The sequence below is a fragment of the Hyla sarda genome, unplaced genomic scaffold (genome assembly GCF_029499605.1).
Source record: "Hyla sarda isolate aHylSar1 unplaced genomic scaffold, aHylSar1.hap1 scaffold_1386, whole genome shotgun sequence".
Classification (NCBI taxonomy): Eukaryota; Metazoa; Chordata; class Amphibia; order Anura; family Hylidae; genus Hyla; species Hyla sarda.
The window spans coordinates 55,520-77,860 of record NW_026608015.1 but is presented as its reverse complement, the minus strand read 5'-3'; the positions used below and the strand labels follow the sequence as shown (position 1 = coordinate 77,860).

General features: G+C 46.2%; 10 non-coding genes across 10 annotated transcripts; all 10 read left to right on the top strand.

Moving 5' to 3' along the window:
- The first annotated feature begins 1,176 nt into the window (after positions 1–1,176).
- LOC130306677 (U2 spliceosomal RNA) lies at positions 1,177–1,367 on the top strand. The gene has a single exon (XR_008856005.1). It is a non-coding gene; the product is annotated as a U2 spliceosomal RNA (small nuclear RNA).
- Positions 1,368–3,455: 2,088 nt separating this feature from the next.
- On the top strand, positions 3,456–3,646 carry LOC130306668 (U2 spliceosomal RNA). The gene has a single exon (XR_008855996.1). It is a non-coding gene; the product is annotated as a U2 spliceosomal RNA (small nuclear RNA).
- Positions 3,647–5,737: 2,091 nt separating this feature from the next.
- LOC130306667 (U2 spliceosomal RNA) lies at positions 5,738–5,928 on the top strand. The gene has a single exon (XR_008855995.1). It is a non-coding gene; the product is annotated as a U2 spliceosomal RNA (small nuclear RNA).
- A 2,088-nt stretch (positions 5,929–8,016) lies between these two features.
- Positions 8,017–8,207, top strand: LOC130306666 (U2 spliceosomal RNA). The gene has a single exon (XR_008855994.1). It is a non-coding gene; the product is annotated as a U2 spliceosomal RNA (small nuclear RNA).
- A 2,085-nt stretch (positions 8,208–10,292) lies between these two features.
- LOC130306665 (U2 spliceosomal RNA) lies at positions 10,293–10,483 on the top strand. Its single transcript, XR_008855993.1, has one exon. It is a non-coding gene; the product is annotated as a U2 spliceosomal RNA (small nuclear RNA).
- A 2,088-nt stretch (positions 10,484–12,571) lies between these two features.
- On the top strand, positions 12,572–12,762 carry LOC130306663 (U2 spliceosomal RNA). Its single transcript, XR_008855992.1, has one exon. It is a non-coding gene; the product is annotated as a U2 spliceosomal RNA (small nuclear RNA).
- Positions 12,763–14,849: 2,087 nt separating this feature from the next.
- Positions 14,850–15,040, top strand: LOC130306662 (U2 spliceosomal RNA). The gene has a single exon (XR_008855991.1). It is a non-coding gene; the product is annotated as a U2 spliceosomal RNA (small nuclear RNA).
- Positions 15,041–17,117: 2,077 nt separating this feature from the next.
- LOC130306661 (U2 spliceosomal RNA) lies at positions 17,118–17,308 on the top strand. Its single transcript, XR_008855990.1, has one exon. It is a non-coding gene; the product is annotated as a U2 spliceosomal RNA (small nuclear RNA).
- Positions 17,309–19,387: 2,079 nt separating this feature from the next.
- Positions 19,388–19,578, top strand: LOC130306660 (U2 spliceosomal RNA). The gene has a single exon (XR_008855989.1). It is a non-coding gene; the product is annotated as a U2 spliceosomal RNA (small nuclear RNA).
- A 2,090-nt stretch (positions 19,579–21,668) lies between these two features.
- Positions 21,669–21,859, top strand: LOC130306658 (U2 spliceosomal RNA). Its single transcript, XR_008855987.1, has one exon. It is a non-coding gene; the product is annotated as a U2 spliceosomal RNA (small nuclear RNA).
- The last annotated feature ends 482 nt before the right edge of the window (positions 21,860–22,341 follow it).

Below are 22,341 nucleotides of genomic sequence, written 5' to 3'. Positions count from 1 at the left end.
TTCTGTGCGACAAATTCAGACAGGAAAAATCAGTATAAATCCTTAGAAAATTATCCCCCAGTGTCTCCATCTGCTGGCGGTATTGAATAAGCATTGCTGCACTGATGGGGTATGCATTAGACGAAAAAAAAGAAGAAAAAGAAGAATAATACGCCCAGAAAAGAGGCGAAAAGGAGAAAAACGTAAAAAAACGTGAAAAAAAAGTAAGAGGAAGAGAAGGGAAAAAAAGGTGGAAATGGGTTTAAAAGTGATTTCGGCGGAGAAATATATATATATATATATATATATATATATATATATATACGCGCACACACACACATATATATAAACGTATTCTCCGTTGAGATATTGCAGCCGCTGCTGTGTCCAGGCCCAGGAGCCTTAGCACTGTGCTGTGATGTCACTCAATACCACTGACATCACTAGGTGTAAACAACATCTCTCCTTTGCTGTGTATGTGACTATGGAGCTGTTTGGTGATGTCGTCTATTACGGCCTTCATAGAAGCAACAGGAGATTGTTGCATCCATCTAGAACCCTCAGAACTACAGTGCTATGATGTCACTCACTTCCACAGGCCTTGCAGAGTGTAAACAACAACAACCCAGCTTTGTTGTGTATGTAACCATAGGGATTTGTGATGTCACCTAGAACCTTCACAGCAGCGACAGCTTTATGAGGAGCATCAGCACTGCTCTGCCTGAGCAGAACCATCACCGCCATAGGTTGTCAAATAACCCGGATTTAACCCACACAGGTAAGTCCAATGGGGTGCAGGCATGTCCTCTATGCTTACAGCTTCCCGTGGGTGTTGGTTTGATACCGTTTGGGGACAGCCAAGGAGGCATCTGCAGGCAACAAAGGTAGGTGTGTGCTTGTGTGTGTGTTTCCTATGCAGATCCTAAGCCCAGTGTCACATGCAAGTAGGAGGAGTAAGAAGGGTTCCTGGCAAATCCGGGTTATGGATTGCATTTAAAAAGGCCCCGTGGGAGTGCAATGGGCCCCTGTCTTGCTGCTTAGCAATAATGGTATGGGTTTAGGTTCTGCTGTGTGTACTGGTGGTTGACTGCCCCCCAGCCCAGAGTGTGCATGGAAAATTGTCTGGCAGCCTCCCTGACAGCAAGCAGTGATAGTGCCCATGAAGGGGACCTTGTTGGGCCCGCCCCTTTCACGGTTATCGCTTCTCGGCCTTTTGGCTAAGATCAAGTGTAGTATCTGTTCTTATCAGTTTAATATCTGATACGTCCCCTATCTGGGGACCATATATTAAATGGATTTTTGAGAACGGGGGCCGATTTCAAAGCTTGCTTCCGTCGCCCTATGCATTGACCCGATATGGCAGTATCTTCGGGTACAGTGCACCACCCCCTTACAGGGTTAAAAAGAAAGATTCCTACTTTCATTGCTACCTGCTTGCTGGCTAGCCAGCTAGCCAGCCCTGTGGGCCTTGCTGCTGCAGCCAAAAAACAAAAGGTGGTGCTGCTGCTGCTTCTGCTGCTTCTGCTTCTGCTTGTGTCTGGCCCCTGTTGGAGCGTCCAGGCACAGGACTTCTGCTGCTGCTGACTAAATGGCCTCCTTAATTGGATCATTTGAGTAGCCAGCACACCTGTGCAGGTAGGGCATGACATGATAGGCAGCTGCCTTGATAGCGGGTGGGTGCTGAATGTTCCTAATTGACAAAATAAGATTAATGCTTATGAAGAAATATAAAATCTCATCCCTTCCCCAATATCGCGCCACACCCCTACCCCTTAATTCCCTGGTTGAACTTGATGGACATATGTCTTTTTTCGACCGTACTAACTATGTAACTATGTAACATAACATGGGGGGGGGGGGGGGGGGTCTCCTGGCTGTTCACACAGGTGTGTCATTGCTGTACATTGACCATGCATTGCTTCTGTGGTATTGCAAAGGCAAAGACAAATGCTTCCAGCCATCCATTGCACTAATGGATTGGTCATCAGCTGGCTGTCTATGTCCCGCATCAATATAGACCAAAGTACAGAGGGTTAGGCTATGCTATTGTGCACCTACCTGATGCATCAGAAGGTGCGAGGCCCTTGCTAAATTCTGTGCACAGACTTTGAGATCTATACTTTAGACTGTATCTAAACCTGCTCCAACATGGACTGACATTCTGGCCTACTTTCAGCCGATGCGACTTGTCTGTCGCTGAACAGTCGCTTTTTATGTATTCAGCACCTATGTATAATGTTGTAAAAATGCTCTAGAAGCTAAAGTCGCAGAAATGTCACACATATTTGGCCTGCAACTTTCTGTGCGACAAATTCAGACAGGAAAAATCAGTATAAATCCTTAGAAAATTATCCCCCAGTGTCTCCATCTGCTGGCGGTATTGAATAAGCATTGCTGCACTGATGGGGTATGCATTAGACGAAAAAAAAGAAGAAAAAGAAGAATAATACGCCCAGAAAAGAGGCGAAAAGGAGAAAAACGTAAAAAAACGTGAAAAAAAAGTAAGAGGAAGAGAAGGGAAAAAAAGGTGGAAATGGGTTTAAAAGTGATTTCGGCGGAGATATATATATATATATATATATATATATATATATATATATATACGCGCACACACACACATATATATAAACGTATTCTCCGTTGAGATATTGCAGCCGCTGCTGTGTCCAGGCCCAGGAGCCTTAGCACTGTGCTGTGATGTCACTCAATACCACTGACATCACTAGGTGTAAACAACATCTCTCCTTTGCTGTGTATGTGACTATGGAGCTGTTTGGTGATGTCGTCTATTATGGCCTTCATAGAAGCAACAGGAGATTGTTGCATCCATCTAGAACCCTCAGAACTACAGTGCTATGATGTCACTCACTTCCACAGGCCTTGCAGAGTGTAAACAACAACAACCCAGCTTTGTTGTGTATGTAACCATAGGGATTTGTGATGTCACCTAGAACCTTCACAGCAGCGACAGCTTTATGAGGAGCATCAGCACTGCTCTGCCTGAGCAGAACCATCACCGCCATAGGTTGTCAAATAACCCGGATTTAACCCACACAGGTAAGTCCAATGGGGTGCAGGCATGTCCTCTATGCTTACAGCTTCCCGTGGGTGTTGGTTTGATACCGTTTGGGGACAGCCAAGGAGGCATCTGCAGGCAACAAAGGTAGGTGTGTGCTTGTGTGTGTGTTTCCTATGCAGATCCTAAGCCCAGTGTCACATGCAAGTAGGAGGAGTAAGAAGGGTTCCTGGCAAATCCGGGTTATGGATTGCATTTAAAAAGGCCCCGTGGGAGTGCAATGGGCCCCTGTCTTGCTGCTTAGCAATAATGGTATGGGTTTAGGTTCTGCTGTGTGTACTGGTGGTTGACTGCCCCCCAGCCCAGAGTGTGCATGGAAAATTGTCTGGCAGCCTCCCTGACAGCAAGCAGTGATAGTGCCCATGAAGGGGACCTTGTTGGGCCCGCCCCTTTCACGGTTATCGCTTCTCGGCCTTTTGGCTAAGATCAAGTGTAGTATCTGTTCTTATCAGTTTAATATCTGATACGTCCCCTATCTGGGGACCATATATTAAATGGATTTTTGAGAACGGGGGCCGATTTCGAAGCTTGCTTCCGTCGCCCTATGCATTGACCCGATATGGCAGTATCTTCGGGTACAGTGCACCACCCCCTTACAGGGTTAAAAAGAAAGATTCCTACTTTCATTGCTACCTGCTTGCTGGCTAGCCAGCTAGCCAGCCCTGTGGGCCTTGCTGCTGCAGCCAAAAAACAAAAGGTGGTGCTGCTGCTGCTGCTTCTGCTGCTTCTGCTTGTGTCTGGCCGCTGTTGGAGCGTCCAGGCACAGGACTTCTGCTGCTGCTGACTAAATGGCCTCCTTAATTGGATCATTTGAGTAGCCAGCACACCTGTGCAGGTAGGGCATGACATGATAGGCAGCTGCCTTGATAGCGGGTGGGTGCTGAATGTTCCTAATTGACAAAATAAGATTAATGCTTATGAAGAAATATAAAATCTCATCCCTTCCCCAATATCGCGCCACACCCCTACCCCTTAATTCCCTGGTTGAACTTGATGGACATATGTCTTTTTTCGACCGTACTAACTATGTAACTATGTAACATAACATGGGGGGGGGGGGGGGGGGGGTCTCCTGGCTGTTCACACAGGTGTGTCATTGCTGTACATTGACCATGCATTGCTTCTGTGGTATTGCAAAGGCAAAGACAAATGCTTCCAGCCATCCATTGCACTAATGGATTGGTCATCAGCTGGCTGTCTATGTCCCGCATCAATATAGACCAAAGTACAGAGGGTTAGGCTATGCTATTGTGCACCTACCTGATGCATCAGAAGGTGCGAGGCCCTTGCTAAATTCTGTGCACAGACTTTGAGATCTATACTTTAGACTGTATCTAAACCTGCTCCAACATGGACTGACATTCTGGCCTACTTTCAGCCGATGCGACTTGTCTGTCGCTGAACAGTCGCTTTTTATGTATTCAGCACCTATGTATAATGTTGTAAAAATGCTCTAGAAGCTAAAGTCGCAGAAATGTCACACATATTTGGCCTGCAACTTTCTGTGCGACAAATTCAGACAGGAAAAATCAGTATAAATCCTTAGAAAATTATCCCCCAGTGTCTCCATCTGCTGGCGGTATTGAATAAGCATTGCTGCACTGATGGGGTATGCATTAGACGAAAAAAAAGAAGAAAAAGAAGAATAATACGCCCAGAAAAGAGGCGAAAAGGAGAAAAACGTAAAAAAACGTGAAAAAAAAGTAAGAGGAAGAGAAGGGAAAAAAAGGTGGAAATGGGTTTAAAAGTGATTTCGGCGGAGAAATATATATATATATATATATATATATATATATATATATATATATACGCGCACACACACACATATATATAAACGTATTCTCCGTTGAGATATTGCAGCCGCTGCTGTGTCCAGGCCCAGGAGCCTTAGCACTGTGCTGTGATGTCACTCAATACCACTGACATCACTAGGTGTAAACAACATCTCTCCTTTGCTGTGTATGTGACTATGGAGCTGTTTGGTGATGTCGTCTATTATGGCCTTCATAGAAGCAACAGGAGATTGTTGCATCCATCTAGAACCCTCAGAACTACAGTGCTATGATGTCACTCACTTCCACAGGCCTTGCAGAGTGTAAACAGCAACAACCCAGCTTTGTTGTGTATGTAACCATAGGGATTTGTGATGTCACCTAGAACCTTCACAGCAGCGACAGCTTTATGAGGAGCATCAGCACTGCTCTGCCTGAGCAGAACCATCACCGCCATAGGTTGTCAAATAACCCGGATTTAACCCACACAGGTAAGTCCAATGGGGTGCAGGCATGTCCTCTATGCTTACAGCTTCCCGTGGGTGTTGGTTTGATACCGTTTGGGGACAGCCAAGGAGGCATCTGCAGGCAACAAAGGTAGGTGTGTGCTTGTGTGTGTGTTTCCTATGCAGATCCTAAGCCCAGTGTCACATGCAAGTAGGAGGAGTAAGAAGGGTTCCTGGCAAATCCGGGTTATGGATTGCATTTAAAAAGGCCCCGTGGGAGTGCAATGGGCCCCTGTCTTGCTGCTTAGCAATAATGGTATGGGTTTAGGTTCTGCTGTGTGTACTGGTGGTTGACTGCCCCCCAGCCCAGAGTGTGCATGGAAAATTGTCTGGCAGCCTCCCTGACAGCAAGCAGTGATAGTGCCCATGAAGGGGACCTTGTTGGGCCCGCCCCTTTCACGGTTATCGCTTCTCGGCCTTTTGGCTAAGATCAAGTGTAGTATCTGTTCTTATCAGTTTAATATCTGATACGTCCCCTATCTGGGGACCATATATTAAATGGATTTTTGAGAACGGGGGCCGATTTCGAAGCTTGCTTCCGTCGCCCTATGCATTGACCCGATATGGCAGTATCTTCGGGTACAGTGCACCACCCCCTTACAGGGTTAAAAAGAAAGATTCCTACTTTCATTGCTACCTGCTTGCTGGCTAGCCAGCTAGCCAGCCCTGTGGGCCTTGCTGCTGCAGCCAAAAAACAAAAGGTGGTGCTGCTGCTGCTGCTTCTGCTGCTTCTGCTTGTGTCTGGCCGCTGTTGGAGCGTCCAGGCACAGGACTTCTGCTGCTGCTGACTAAATGGCCTCCTTAATTGGATCATTTGAGTAGCCAGCACACCTGTGCAGGTAGGGCATGACATGATAGGCAGCTGCCTTGATAGCGGGTGGGTGCTGAATGTTCCTAATTGACAAAATAAGATTAATGCTTATGAAGAAATATAAAATCTCATCCCTTCCCCAATATCGCGCCACACCCCTACCCCTTAATTCCCTGGTTGAACTTGATGGACATATGTCTTTTTTCGACCGTACTAACTATGTAACTATGTAACATAACATGGGGGGGGGGGGGGGGGGGGGTCTCCTGGCTGTTCACACAGGTGTGTCATTGCTGTACATTGACCATGCATTGCTTCTGTGGTATTGCAAAGGCAAAGACAAATGCTTCCAGCCATCCATTGCACTAATGGATTGGTCATCAGCTGGCTGTCTATGTCCCGCATCAATATAGACCAAAGTACAGAGGGTTAGGCTATGCTATTGTGCACCTACCTGATGCATCAGAAGGTGCGAGGCCCTTGCTAAATTCTGTGCACAGACTTTGAGATCTATACTTTAGACTGTATCTAAACCTGCTCCAACATGGACTGACATTCTGGCCTACTTTCAGCCGATGCGACTTGTCTGTCGCTGAACAGTCGCTTTTTATGTATTCAGCACCTATGTATAATGTTGTAAAAATGCTCTAGAAGCTAAAGTCGCAGAAATGTCACACATATTTGGCCTGCAACTTTCTGTGCGACAAATTCAGACAGGAAAAATCAGTATAAATCCTTAGAAAATTATCCCCCAGTGTCTCCATCTGCTGGCGGTATTGAATAAGCATTGCTGCACTGATGGGGTATGCATTAGACGAAAAAAAAGAAGAAAAAGAAGAATAATACGCCCAGAAAAGAGGCGAAAAGGAGAAAAACGTAAAAAAACGTGAAAAAAAAGTAAGAGGAAGAGAAGGGAAAAAAAGGTGGAAATGGGTTTAAAAGTGATTTCGGCGGAGAAATATATATATATATATATATATATATATATATATATATATACGCGCACACACACACATATATATAAACGTATTCTCCGTTGAGATATTGCAGCCGCTGCTGTGTCCAGGCCCAGGAGCCTTAGCACTGTGCTGTGATGTCACTCAATACCACTGACATCACTAGGTGTAAACAACATCTCTCCTTTGCTGTGTATGTGACTATGGAGCTGTTTGGTGATGTCGTCTATTACGGCCTTCATAGAAGCAACAGGAGATTGTTGCATCCATCTAGAACCCTCAGAACTACAGTGCTATGATGTCACTCACTTCCACAGGCCTTGCAGAGTGTAAACAACAACAACCCAGCTTTGTTGTGTATGTAACCATAGGGATTTGTGATGTCACCTAGAACCTTCACAGCAGCGACAGCTTTATGAGGAGCATCAGCACTGCTCTGCCTGAGCAGAACCATCACCGCCATAGGTTGTCAAATAACCCGGATTTAACCCACACAGGTAAGTCCAATGGGGTGCAGGCATGTCCTCTATGCTTACAGCTTCCCGTGGGTGTTGGTTTGATACCGTTTGGGGACAGCCAAGGAGGCATCTGCAGGCAACAAAGGTAGGTGTGTGCTTGTGTGTGTGTTTCCTATGCAGATCCTAAGCCCAGTGTCACATGCAAGTAGGAGGAGTAAGAAGGGTTCCTGGCAAATCCGGGTTATGGATTGCATTTAAAAAGGCCCCGTGGGAGTGCAATGGGCCCCTGTCTTGCTGCTTAGCAATAATGGTATGGGTTTAGGTTCTGCTGTGTGTACTGGTGGTTGACTGCCCCCCAGCCCAGAGTGTGCATGGAAAATTGTCTGGCAGCCTCCCTGACAGCAAGCAGTGATAGTGCCCATGAAGGGGACCTTGTTGGGCCCGCCCCTTTCACGGTTATCGCTTCTCGGCCTTTTGGCTAAGATCAAGTGTAGTATCTGTTCTTATCAGTTTAATATCTGATACGTCCCCTATCTGGGGACCATATATTAAATGGATTTTTGAGAACGGGGGCCGATTTCGAAGCTTGCTTCCGTCGCCCTATGCATTGACCCGATATGGCAGTATCTTCGGGTACAGTGCACCACCCCCTTACAGGGTTAAAAAGAAAGATTCCTACTTTCATTGCTACCTGCTTGCTGGCTAGCCAGCTAGCCAGCCCTGTGGGCCTTGCTGCTGCAGCCAAAAAACAAAAGGTGGTGCTGCTGCTGCTGCTGCTTCTGCTGCTTCTGCTTGTGTCTGGCCGCTGTTGGAGCGTCCAGGCACAGGACTTCTGCTGCTGCTGACTAAATGGCCTCCTTAATTGGATCATTTGAGTAGCCAGCACACCTGTGCAGGTAGGGCATGACATGATAGGCAGCTGCCTTGATAGCGGGTGGGTGCTGAATGTTCCTAATTGACAAAATAAGATTAATGCTTATGAAGAAATATAAAATCTCATCCCTTCCCCAATATCGCGCCACACCCCTACCCCTTAATTCCCTGGTTGAACTTGATGGACATATGTCTTTTTTCGACCGTACTAACTATGTAACTATGTAACATAACATGGGGGGGGGGGTCTCCTGGCTGTTCACACAGGTGTGTCATTGCTGTACATTGACCATGCATTGCTTCTGTGGTATTGCAAAGGCAAAGACAAATGCTTCCAGCCATCCATTGCACTAATGGATTGGTCATCAGCTGGCTGTCTATGTCCCGCATCAATATAGACCAAAGTACAGAGGGTTAGGCTATGCTATTGTGCACCTACCTGATGCATCAGAAGGTGCGAGGCCCTTGCTAAATTCTGTGCACAGACTTTGAGATCTATACTTTAGACTGTATCTAAACCTGCTCCAACATGGACTGACATTCTGGCCTACTTTCAGCCGATGCGACTTGTCTGTCGCTGAACAGTCGCTTTTTATGTATTCAGCACCTATGTATAATGTTGTAAAAATGCTCTAGAAGCTAAAGTCGCAGAAATGTCACACATATTTGGCCTGCAACTTTCTGTGCGACAAATTCAGACAGGAAAAATCAGTATAAATCCTTAGAAAATTATCCCCCAGTGTCTCCATCTGCTGGCGGTATTGAATAAGCATTGCTGCACTGATGGGGTATGCATTAGACGAAAAAAAAGAAGAAAAAGAAGAATAATACGCCCAGAAAAGAGGCGAAAAGGAGAAAAACGTAAAAAAACGTGAAAAAAAAGTAAGAGGAAGAGAAGGGAAAAAAAGGTGGAAATGGGTTTAAAAGTGATTTCGGCGGAGAAATATATATATATATATATATATATATATATATATATATATATATACGCGCACACACACACATATATATAAACGTATTCTCCGTTGAGATATTGCAGCCGCTGCTGTGTCCAGGCCCAGGAGCCTTAGCACTGTGCTGTGATGTCACTCAATACCACTGACATCACTAGGTGTAAACAACATCTCTCCTTTGCTGTGTATGTGACTATGGAGCTGTTTGGTGATGTCGTCTATTATGGCCTTCATAGAAGCAACAGGAGATTGTTGCATCCATCTAGAACCCTCAGAACTACAGTGCTATGATGTCACTCACTTCCACAGGCCTTGCAGAGTGTAAACAACAACAACCCAGCTTTGTTGTGTATGTAACCATAGGGATTTGTGATGTCACCTAGAACCTTCACAGCAGCGACAGCTTTATGAGGAGCATCAGCACTGCTCTGCCTGAGCAGAACCATCACCGCCATAGGTTGTCAAATAACCCGGATTTAACCCACACAGGTAAGTCCAATGGGGTGCAGGCATGTCCTCTATGCTTACAGCTTCCCGTGGGTGTTGGTTTGATACCGTTTGGGGACAGCCAAGGAGGCATCTGCAGGCAACAAAGGTAGGTGTGTGCTTGTGTGTGTGTTTCCTATGCAGATCCTAAGCCCAGTGTCACATGCAAGTAGGAGGAGTAAGAAGGGTTCCTGGCAAATCCGGGTTATGGATTGCATTTAAAAAGGCCCCGTGGGAGTGCAATGGGCCCCTGTCTTGCTGCTTAGCAATAATGGTATGGGTTTAGGTTCTGCTGTGTGTACTGGTGGTTGACTGCCCCCCAGCCCAGAGTGTGCATGGAAAATTGTCTGGCAGCCTCCCTGACAGCAAGCAGTGATAGTGCCCATGAAGGGGACCTTGTTGGGCCCGCCCCTTTCACGGTTATCGCTTCTCGGCCTTTTGGCTAAGATCAAGTGTAGTATCTGTTCTTATCAGTTTAATATCTGATACGTCCCCTATCTGGGGACCATATATTAAATGGATTTTTGAGAACGGGGGCCGATTTCGAAGCTTGCTTCCGTCGCCCTATGCATTGACCCGATATGGCAGTATCTTCGGGTACAGTGCACCACCCCCTTACAGGGTTAAAAAGAAAGATTCCTACTTTCATTGCTACCTGCTTGCTGGCTAGCCAGCTAGCCAGCCCTGTGGGCCTTGCTGCTGCAGCCAAAAAACAAAAGGTGGTGCTGCTGCTGCTGCTTCTGCTGCTTCTGCTTGTGTCTGGCCGCTGTTGGAGCGTCCAGGCACAGGACTTCTGCTGCTGCTGACTAAATGGCCTCCTTAATTGGATCATTTGAGTAGCCAGCACACCTGTGCAGGTAGGGCATGACATGATAGGCAGCTGCCTTGATAGCGGGTGGGTGCTATGTTTCCTAATTGACAAAATAAGATTAATGCTTATGAAGAAATATAAAATCTCATCCCTTCCCCAATATCGCGCCACACCCCTACCCCTTAATTCCCTGGTTGAACTTGATGGACATATGTCTTTTTTCGACCGTACTAACTATGTAACTATGTAACATAACATGGGGGGGGGGGGGGGGGGGTCTCCTGGCTGTTCACACAGGTGTGTCATTGCTGTACATTGACCATGCATTGCTTCTGTGGTATTGCAAAGGCAAAGACAAATGCTTCCAGCCATCCATTGCACTAATGGATTGGTCATCAGCTGGCTGTCTATGTCCCGCATCAATATAGACCAAAGTACAGAGGGTTAGGCTATGCTATTGTGCACCTACCTGATGCATCAGAAGGTGCGAGGCCCTTGCTAAATTCTGTGCACAGACTTTGAGATCTATACTTTAGACTGTATCTAAACCTGCTCCAACATGGACTGACATTCTGGCCTACTTTCAGCCGATGCGACTTGTCTGTCGCTGAACAGTCGCTTTTTATGTATTCAGCACCTATGTATAATGTTGTAAAAATGCTCTAGAAGCTAAAGTCGCAGAAATGTCACACATATTTGGCCTGCAACTTTCTGTGCGACAAATTCAGACAGGAAAAATCAGTATAAATCCTTAGAAAATTATCCCCCAGTGTCTCCATCTGCTGGCGGTATTGAATAAGCATTGCTGCACTGATGGGGTATGCATTAGACGAAAAAAAAGAAGAAAAAGAAGAATAATACGCCCAGAAAAGAGGCGAAAAGGAGAAAAACGTAAAAAAACGTGAAAAAAAAAGTAAGAGGAAGAGAAGGGAAAAAAAGGTGGAAATGGGTTTAAAAGTGATTTCGGCGGAGAAATATATATATATATATATATATATATATATATATATATATATACGCGCACACACACACATATATATAAACGTATTCTCCGTTGAGATATTGCAGCCGCTGCTGTGTCCAGGCCCAGGAGCCTTAGCACTGTGCTGTGATGTCACTCAATACCACTGACATCACTAGGTGTAAACAACATCTCTCCTTTGCTGTGTATGTGACTATGGAGCTGTTTGGTGATGTCGTCTATTATGGCCTTCATAGAAGCAACAGGAGATTGTTGCATCCATCTAGAACCCTCAGAACTACAGTGCTATGATGTCACTCACTTCCACAGGCCTTGCAGAGTGTAAACAACAACAACCCAGCTTTGTTGTGTATGTAACCATAGGGATTTGTGATGTCACCTAGAACCTTCACAGCAGCGACAGCTTTATGAGGAGCATCAGCACTGCTCTGCCTGAGCAGAACCATCACCGCCATAGGTTGTCAAATAACCCGGATTTAACCCACACAGGTAAGTCCAATGGGGTGCAGGCATGTCCTCTATGCTTACAGCTTCCCGTGGGTGTTGGTTTGATACCGTTTGGGGACAGCCAAGGAGGCATCTGCAGGCAACAAAGGTAGGTGTGTGCTTGTGTGTGTGTTTCCTATGCAGATCCTAAGCCCAGTGTCACATGCAAGTAGGAGGAGTAAGAAGGGTTCCTGGCAAATCCGGGTTATGGATTGCATTTAAAAAGGCCCCGTGGGAGTGCAATGGGCCCCTGTCTTGCTGCTTAGCAATAATGGTATGGGTTTAGGTTCTGCTGTGTGTACTGGTGGTTGACTGCCCCCCAGCCCAGAGTGTGCATGGAAAATTGTCTGGCAGCCTCCCTGACAGCAAGCAGTGATAGTGCCCATGAAGGGGACCTTGTTGGGCCCGCCCCTTTCACGGTTATCGCTTCTCGGCCTTTTGGCTAAGATCAAGTGTAGTATCTGTTCTTATCAGTTTAATATCTGATACGTCCCCTATCTGGGGACCATATATTAAATGGATTTTTGAGAACGGGGGCCGATTTCGAAGCTTGCTTCCGTCGCCCTATGCATTGACCCGATATGGCAGTATCTTCGGGTACAGTGCACCACCCCCTTACAGGGTTAAAAAGAAAGATTCCTACTTTCATTGCTACCTGCTTGCTGGCTAGCCAGCTAGCCAGCCCTGTGGGCCTTGCTGCTGCAGCCAAAAAACAAAAGGTGGTGCTGCTGCTGCTGCTTCTGCTGCTTCTGCTTGTGTCTGGCCGCTGTTGGAGCGTCCAGGCACAGGACTTCTGCTGCTGCTGACTAAATGGCCTCCTTAATTGGATCATTTGAGTAGCCAGCACACCTGTGCAGGTAGGGCATGACATGATAGGCAGCTGCCTTGATAGCGGGTGGGTGCTGAATGTTCCTAATTGACAAAATAAGATTAATGCTTATGAAGAAATATAAAATCTCATCCCTTCCCCAATATCGCGCCACACCCCTACCCCTTAATTCCCTGGTTGAACTTGATGGACATATGTCTTTTTTCGACCGTACTAACTATGTAACTATGTAACATAACATGGGGGGGGGGGGGGGGTCTCCTGGCTGTTCACACAGGTGTGTCATTGCTGTACATTGACCATGCATTGCTTCTGTGGTATTGCAAAGGCAAAGACAAATGCTTCCAGCCATCCATTGCACTAATGGATTGGTCATCAGCTGGCTGTCTATGTCCCGCATCAATATAGACCAAAGTACAGAGGGTTAGGCTATGCTATTGTGCACCTACCTGATGCATCAGAAGGTGCGAGGCCCTTGCTAAATTCTGTGCACAGACTTTGAGATCTATACTTTAGACTGTATCTAAACCTGCTCCAACATGGACTGACATTCTGGCCTACTTTCAGCCGATGCGACTTGTCTGTCGCTGAACAGTCGCTTTTTATGTATTCAGCACCTATGTATAATGTTGTAAAAATGCTCTAGAAGCTAAAGTCGCAGAAATGTCACACATATTTGGCCTGCAACTTTCTGTGCGACAAATTCAGACAGGAAAAATCAGTATAAATCCTTAGAAAATTATCCCCCAGTGTCTCCATCTGCTGGCGGTATTGAATAAGCATTGCTGCACTGATGGGGTATGCATTAGACGAAAAAAAAGAAGAAAAAGAAGAATAATACGCCCAGAAAAGAGGCGAAAAGGAGAAAAACGTAAAAAAACGTGAAAAAAAAGTAAGAGGAAGAGAAGGGAAAAAAAGGTGGAAATGGGTTTAAAAGTGATTTCGGCGGAGAAATATATATATATATATATATATATATATATATATATATATATATACGCGCACACACACACATATATATAAACGTATTCTCCGTTGAGATATTGCAGCCGCTGCTGTGTCCAGGCCCAGGAGCCTTAGCACTGTGCTGTGATGTCACTCAATACCACTGACATCACTAGGTGTAAACAACATCTCTCCTTTGCTGTGTATGTGACTATGGAGCTGTTTGGTGATGTCGTCTATTATGGCCTTCATAGAAGCAACAGGAGATTGTTGCATCCATCTAGAACCCTCAGAACTACAGTGCTATGATGTCACTCACTTCCACAGGCCTTGCAGAGTGTAAACAACAACAACCCAGCTTTGTTGTGTATGTAACCATAGGGATTTGTGATGTCACCTAGAACCTTCACAGCAGCGACAGCTTTATGAGGAGCATCAGCACTGCTCTGCCTGAGCAGAACCATCACCGCCATAGGTTGTCAAATAACCCGGATTTAACCCACACAGGTAAGTCCAATGGGGTGCAGGCATGTCCTCTATGCTTACAGCTTCCCGTGGGTGTTGGTTTGATACCGTTTGGGGACAGCCAAGGAGGCATCTGCAGGCAACAAAGGTAGGTGTGTGCTTGTGTGTGTGTTTCCTATGCAGATCCTAAGCCCAGTGTCACATGCAAGTAGGAGGAGTAAGAAGGGTTCCTGGCAAATCCGGGTTATGGATTGCATTTAAAAAGGCCCCGTGGGAGTGCAATGGGCCCCTGTCTTGCTGCTTAGCAATAATGGTATGGGTTTAGGTTCTGCTGTGTGTACTGGTGGTTGACTGCCCCCCAGCCCAGAGTGTGCATGGAAAATTGTCTGGCAGCCTCCCTGACAGCAAGCAGTGATAGTGCCCATGAAGGGGACCTTGTTGGGCCCGCCCCTTTCACGGTTATCGCTTCTCGGCCTTTTGGCTAAGATCAAGTGTAGTATCTGTTCTTATCAGTTTAATATCTGATACGTCCCCTATCTGGGGACCATATATTAAATGGATTTTTGAGAACGGGGGCCGATTTCGAAGCTTGCTTCCGTCGCCCTATGCATTGACCCGATATGGCAGTATCTTCGGGTACAGTGCACCACCCCCTTACAGGGTTAAAAAGAAAGATTCCTACTTTCATTGCTACCTGCTTGCTGGCTAGCCAGCTAGCCAGCCCTGTGGGCCTTGCTGCTGCAGCCAAAAAACAAAAGGTGGTGCTGCTGCTGCTGCTTCTGCTTGTGTCTGGCCGCTGTTGGAGCGTCCAGGCACAGGACTTCTGCTGCTGCTGACTAAATGGCCTCCTTAATTGGATCATTTGAGTAGCCAGCACACCTGTGCAGGTAGGGCATGACATGATAGGCAGCTGCCTTGATAGCGGGTGGGTGCTGAATGTTCCTAATTGACAAAATAAGATTAATGCTTATGAAGAAATATAAAATCTCATCCCTTCCCCAATATCGCGCCACACCCCTACCCCTTAATTCCCTGGTTGAACTTGATGGACATATGTCTTTTTTCGACCGTACTAACTATGTAACTATGTAACATAACATGGGGGGGGGGGGGGGGGGGTCTCCTGGCTGTTCACACAGGTGTGTCATTGCTGTACATTGACCATGCATTGCTTCTGTGGTATTGCAAAGGCAAAGACAAATGCTTCCAGCCATCCATTGCACTAATGGATTGGTCATCAGCTGGCTGTCTATGTCCCGCATCAATATAGACCAAAGTACAGAGGGTTAGGCTATGCTATTGTGCACCTACCTGATGCATCAGAAGGTGCGAGGCCCTTGCTAAATTCTGTGCACAGACTTTGAGATCTATACTTTAGACTGTATCTAAACCTGCTCCAACATGGACTGACATTCTGGCCTACTTTCAGCCGATGCGACTTGTCTGTCGCTGAACAGTCGCTTTTTATGTATTCAGCACCTATGTATAATGTTGTAAAAATGCTCTAGAAGCTAAAGTCGCAGAAATGTCACACATATTTGGCCTGCAACTTTCTGTGCGACAAATTCAGACAGGAAAAATCAGTATAAATCCTTAGAAAATTATCCCCCAGTGTCTCCATCTGCTGGCGGTATTGAATAAGCATTGCTGCACTGATGGGGTATGCATTAGACGAAAAAAAAGAAGAAAAAGAAGAATAATACGCCCAGAAAAGAGGCGAAAAGGAGAAAAACGTAAAAAAACGTGAAAAAAAAGTAAGAGGAAGAGAAGGGAAAAAAAGGTGGAAATGGGTTTAAAAGTGATTTCGGCGGAGAAATATATATATATATATATATATATATATATATATATATATACGCGCACACACACACATATATATAAACGTATTCTCCGTTGAGATATTGCAGCCGCTGCTGTGTCCAGGCCCAGGAGCCTTAGCACTGTGCTGTGATGTCACTCAATACCACTGACATCACTAGGTGTAAACAACATCTCTCCTTTGCTGTGTATGTGACTATGGAGCTGTTTGGTGATGTCGTCTATTATGGCCTTCATAGAAGCAACAGGAGATTGTTGCATCCATCTAGAACCCTCAGAACTACAGTGCTATGATGTCACTCACTTCCACAGGCCTTGCAGAGTGTAAACAACAACAACCCAGCTTTGTTGTGTATGTAACCATAGGGATTTGTGATGTCACCTAGAACCTTCACAGCAGCGACAGCTTTATGAGGAGCATCAGCACTGCTCTGCCTGAGCAGAACCATCACCGCCATAGGTTGTCAAATAACCCGGATTTAACCCACACAGGTAAGTCCAATGGGGTGCAGGCATGTCCTCTATGCTTACAGCTTCCCGTGGGTGTTGGTTTGATACCGTTTGGGGACAGCCAAGGAGGCATCTGCAGGCAACAAAGGTAGGTGTGTGCTTGTGTGTGTGTTTCCTATGCAGATCCTAAGCCCAGTGTCACATGCAAGTAGGAGGAGTAAGAAGGGTTCCTGGCAAATCCGGGTTATGGATTGCATTTAAAAAGGCCCCGTGGGAGTGCAATGGGCCCCTGTCTTGCTGCTTAGCAATAATGGTATGGGTTTAGGTTCTGCTGTGTGTACTGGTGGTTGACTGCCCCCCAGCCCAGAGTGTGCATGGAAAATTGTCTGGCAGCCTCCCTGACAGCAAGCAGTGATAGTGCCCATGAAGGGGACCTTGTTGGGCCCGCCCCTTTCACGGTTATCGCTTCTCGGCCTTTTGGCTAAGATCAAGTGTAGTATCTGTTCTTATCAGTTTAATATCTGATACGTCCCCTATCTGGGGACCATATATTAAATGGATTTTTGAGAACGGGGGCCGATTTCGAAGCTTGCTTCCGTCGCCCTATGCATTGACCCGATATGGCAGTATCTTCGGGTACAGTGCACCACCCCCTTACAGGGTTAAAAAGAAAGATTCCTACTTTCATTGCTACCTGCTTGCTGGCTAGCCAGCTAGCCAGCCCTGTGGGCCTTGCTGCTGCAGCCAAAAAACAAAAGGTGGTGCTGCTGCTGCTGCTTCTGCTGCTTCTGCTTGTGTCTGGCCGCTGTTGGAGCGTCCAGGCACAGGACTTCTGCTGCTGCTGACTAAATGGCCTCCTTAATTGGATCATTTGAGTAGCCAGCACACCTGTGCAGGTAGGGCATGACATGATAGGCAGCTGCCTTGATAGCGGGTGGGTGCTGAATGTTCCTAATTGACAAAATAAGATTAATGCTTATGAAGAAATATAAAATCTCATCCCTTCCCCAATATCGCGCCACACCCCTACCCCTTAATTCCCTGGTTGAACTTGATGGACATATGTCTTTTTTCGACCGTACTAACTATGTAACTATGTAACATAACATGGGGGGGGGGGGGGTCTCCTGGCTGTTCACACAGGTGTGTCATTGCTGTACATTGACCATGCATTGCTTCTGTGGTATTGCAAAGGCAAAGACAAATGCTTCCAGCCATCCATTGCACTAATGGATTGGTCATCAGCTGGCTGTCTATGTCCCGCATCAATATAGACCAAAGTACAGAGGGTTAGGCTATGCTATTGTGCACCTACCTGATGCATCAGAAGGTGCGAGGCCCTTGCTAAATTCTGTGCACAGACTTTGAGATCTATACTTTAGACTGTATCTAAACCTGCTCCAACATGGACTGACATTCTGGCCTACTTTCAGCCGATGCGACTTGTCTGTCGCTGAACAGTCGCTTTTTATGTATTCAGCACCTATGTATAATGTTGTAAAAATGCTCTAGAAGCTAAAGTCGCAGAAATGTCACACATATTTGGCCTGCAACTTTCTGTGCGACAAATTCAGACAGGAAAAATCAGTATAAATCCTTAGAAAATTATCCCCCAGTGTCTCCATCTGCTGGCGGTATTGAATAAGCATTGCTGCACTGATGGGGTATGCATTAGACGAAAAAAAAGAAGAAAAAGAAGAATAATACGCCCAGAAAAGAGGCGAAAAGGAGAAAAACGTAAAAAAACGTGAAAAAAAAGTAAGAGGAAGAGAAGGGAAAAAAAGGTGGAAATGGGTTTAAAAGTGATTTCGGCGGAGAAATATATATATATATATATATATATATATATATATATATACGCGCACACACACACATATATATAAACGTATTCTCCGTTGAGATATTGCAGCCGCTGCTGTGTCCAGGCCCAGGAGCCTTAGCACTGTGCTGTGATGTCACTCAATACCACTGACATCACTAGGTGTAAACAACATCTCTCCTTTGCTGTGTATGTGACTATGGAGCTGTTTGGTGATGTCGTCTATTATGGCCTTCATAGAAGCAACAGGAGATTGTTGCATCCATCTAGAACCCTCAGAACTACAGTGCTATGATGTCACTCACTTCCACAGGCCTTGCAGAGTGTAAACAACAACAACCCAGCTTTGTTGTGTATGTAACCATAGGGATTTGTGATGTCACCTAGAACCTTCACAGCAGCGACAGCTTTATGAGGAGCATCAGCACTGCTCTGCCTGAGCAGAACCATCACCGCCATAGGTTGTCAAATAACCCGGATTTAACCCACACAGGTAAGTCCAATGGGGTGCAGGCATGTCCTCTATGCTTACAGCTTCCCGTGGGTGTTGGTTTGATACCGTTTGGGGACAGCCAAGGAGGCATCTGCAGGCAACAAAGGTAGGTGTGTGCTTGTGTGTGTGTTTCCTATGCAGATCCTAAGCCCAGTGTCACATGCAAGTAGGAGGAGTAAGAAGGGTTCCTGGCAAATCCGGGTTATGGATTGCATTTAAAAAGGCCCCGTGGGAGTGCAATGGGCCCCTGTCTTGCTGCTTAGCAATAATGGTATGGGTTTAGGTTCTGCTGTGTGTACTGGTGGTTGACTGCCCCCCAGCCCAGAGTGTGCATGGAAAATTGTCTGGCAGCCTCCCTGACAGCAAGCAGTGATAGTGCCCATGAAGGGGACCTTGTTGGGCCCGCCCCTTTCACGGTTATCGCTTCTCGGCCTTTTGGCTAAGATCAAGTGTAGTATCTGTTCTTATCAGTTTAATATCTGATACGTCCCCTATCTGGGGACCATATATTAAATGGATTTTTGAGAACGGGGGCCGATTTCGAAGCTTGCTTCCGTCGCCCTATGCATTGACCCGATATGGCAGTATCTTCGGGTACAGTGCACCACCCCCTTACAGGGTTAAAAAGAAAGATTCCTACTTTCATTGCTACCTGCTTGCTGGCTAGCCAGCTAGCCAGCCCTGTGGGCCTTGCTGCTGCAGCCAAAAAACAAAAGGTGGTGCTGCTGCTGCTGCTTCTGCTGCTTCTGCTTGTGTCTGGCCGCTGTTGGAGCGTCCAGGCACAGGACTTCTGCTGCTGCTGACTAAATGGCCTCCTTAATTGGATCATTTGAGTAGCCAGCACACCTGTGCAGGTAGGGCATGACATGATAGGCAGCTGCCTTGATAGCGGGTGGGTGCTGAATGTTCCTAATTGACAAAATAAGATTAATGCTTATGAAGAAATATAAAATCTCATCCCTTCCCCAATATCGCGCCACACCCCTACCCCTTAATTCCCTGGTTGAACTTGATGGACATATGTCTTTTTTCGACCGTACTAACTATGTAACTATGTAACATAACATGGGGGGGGGGGGGGGGGGGTCTCCTGGCTGTTCACACAGGTGTGTCATTGCTGTACATTGACCATGCATTGCTTCTGTGGTATTGCAAAGGCAAAGACAAATGCTTCCAGCCATCCATTGCACTAATGGATTGGTCATCAGCTGGCTGTCTATGTCCCGCATCAATATAGACCAAAGTACAGAGGGTTAGGCTATGCTATTGTGCACCTACCTGATGCATCAGAAGGTGCGAGGCCCTTGCTAAATTCTGTGCACAGACTTTGAGATCTATACTTTAGACTGTATCTAAACCTGCTCCAACATGGACTGACATTCTGGCCTACTTTCAGCCGATGCGACTTGTCTGTCGCTGAACAGTCGCTTTTTATGTATTCAGCACCTATGTATAATGTTGTAAAAATGCTCTAGAAGCTAAAGTCGCAGAAATGTCACACATATTTGGCCTGCAACTTTCTGTGCGACAAATTCAGACAGGAAAAATCAGTATAAATCCTTAGAAAATTATCCCCCAGTGTCTCCATCTGCTGGCGGTATTGAATAAGCATTGCTGCACTGATGGGGTATGCATTAGACGAAAAAAAAGAAGAAAAAGAAGAATAATACGCCCAGAAAAGAGGCGAAAAGGAGAAAAACGTAAAAAAACGTGAAAAAAAAGTAAGAGGAAGAGAAGGGAAAAAAAGGTGGAAATGGGTTTAAAAGTGATTTCGGCGGAGAAATATATATATATATATATATATATATATATATATATATATATATACGCGCACACACACACATATATATAAACGTATTCTCCGTTGAGATATTGCAGCCGCTGCTGTGTCCAGGCCCAGGAGCCTTAGCACTGTGCTGTGATGTCACTCAATACCACTGACATCACTAGGTGTAAACAACATCTCTCCTTTGCTGTGTATGTGACTATGGAGCTGTTTGGTGATGTCGTCTATTATGGCCTTCATAGAAGCAACAGGAGATTGTTGCATCCATCTAGAACCCTCAGAACTACAGTGCTATGATGTCACTCACTTCCACAGGCCTTGCAGAGTGTAAACAACAACAACCCAGCTTTGTTGTGTATGTAACCATAGGGATTTGTGATGTCACCTAGAACCTTCACAGCAGCGACAGCTTTATGAGGAGCATCAGCACTGCTCTGCCTGAGCAGAACCATCACCGCCATAGGTTGTCAAATAACCCGGATTTAACCCACACAGGTAAGTCCAATGGGGTGCAGGCATGTCCTCTATGCTTACAGCTTCCCGTGGGTGTTGGTTTGATACCGTTTGGGGACAGCCAAGGAGGCATCTGCAGGCAACAAAGGTAGGTGTGTGCTTGTGTGTGTGTTTCCTATGCAGATCCTAAGCCCAGTGTCACATGCAAGTAGGAGGAGTAAGAAGGGTTCCTGGCAAATCCGGGTTATGGATTGCATTTAAAAAGGCCCCGTGGGAGTGCAATGGGCCCCTGTCTTGCTGCTTAGCAATAATGGTATGGGTTTAGGTTCTGCTGTGTGTACTGGTGGTTGACTGCCCCCCAGCCCAGAGTGTGCATGGAAAATTGTCTGGCAGCCTCCCTGACAGCAAGCAGTGATAGTGCCCATGAAGGGGACCTTGTTGGGCCCGCCCCTTTCACGGTTATCGCTTCTCGGCCTTTTGGCTAAGATCAAGTGTAGTATCTGTTCTTATCAGTTTAATATCTGATACGTCCCCTATCTGGGGACCATATATTAAATGGATTTTTGAGAACGGGGGCCGATTTCGAAGCTTGCTTCCGTCGCCCTATGCATTGACCCGATATGGCAGTATCTTCGGGTACAGTGCACCACCCCCTTACAGGGTTAAAAAGAAAGATTCCTACTTTCATTGCTACCTGCTTGCTGGCTAGCCAGCTAGCCAGCCCTGTGGGCCTTGCTGCTGCAGCCAAAAAACAAAAGGTGGTGCTGCTGCTGCTGCTTCTGCTGCTTCTGCTTGTGTCTGGCCGCTGTTGGAGCGTCCAGGCACAGGACTTCTGCTGCTGCTGACTAAATGGCCTCCTTAATTGGATCATTTGAGTAGCCAGCACACCTGTGCAGGTAGGGCATGACATGATAGGCAGCTGCCTTGATAGCGGGTGGGTGCTGAATGTTCCTAATTGACAAAATAAGATTAATGCTTATGAAGAAATATAAAATCTCATCCCTTCCCCAATATCGCGCCACACCCCTACCCCTTAATTCCCTGGTTGAACTTGATGGACATATGTCTTTTTTCGACCGTACTAACTATGTAACTATGTAACATAACATGGGGGGGGGGGGGGGGGGGTCTCCT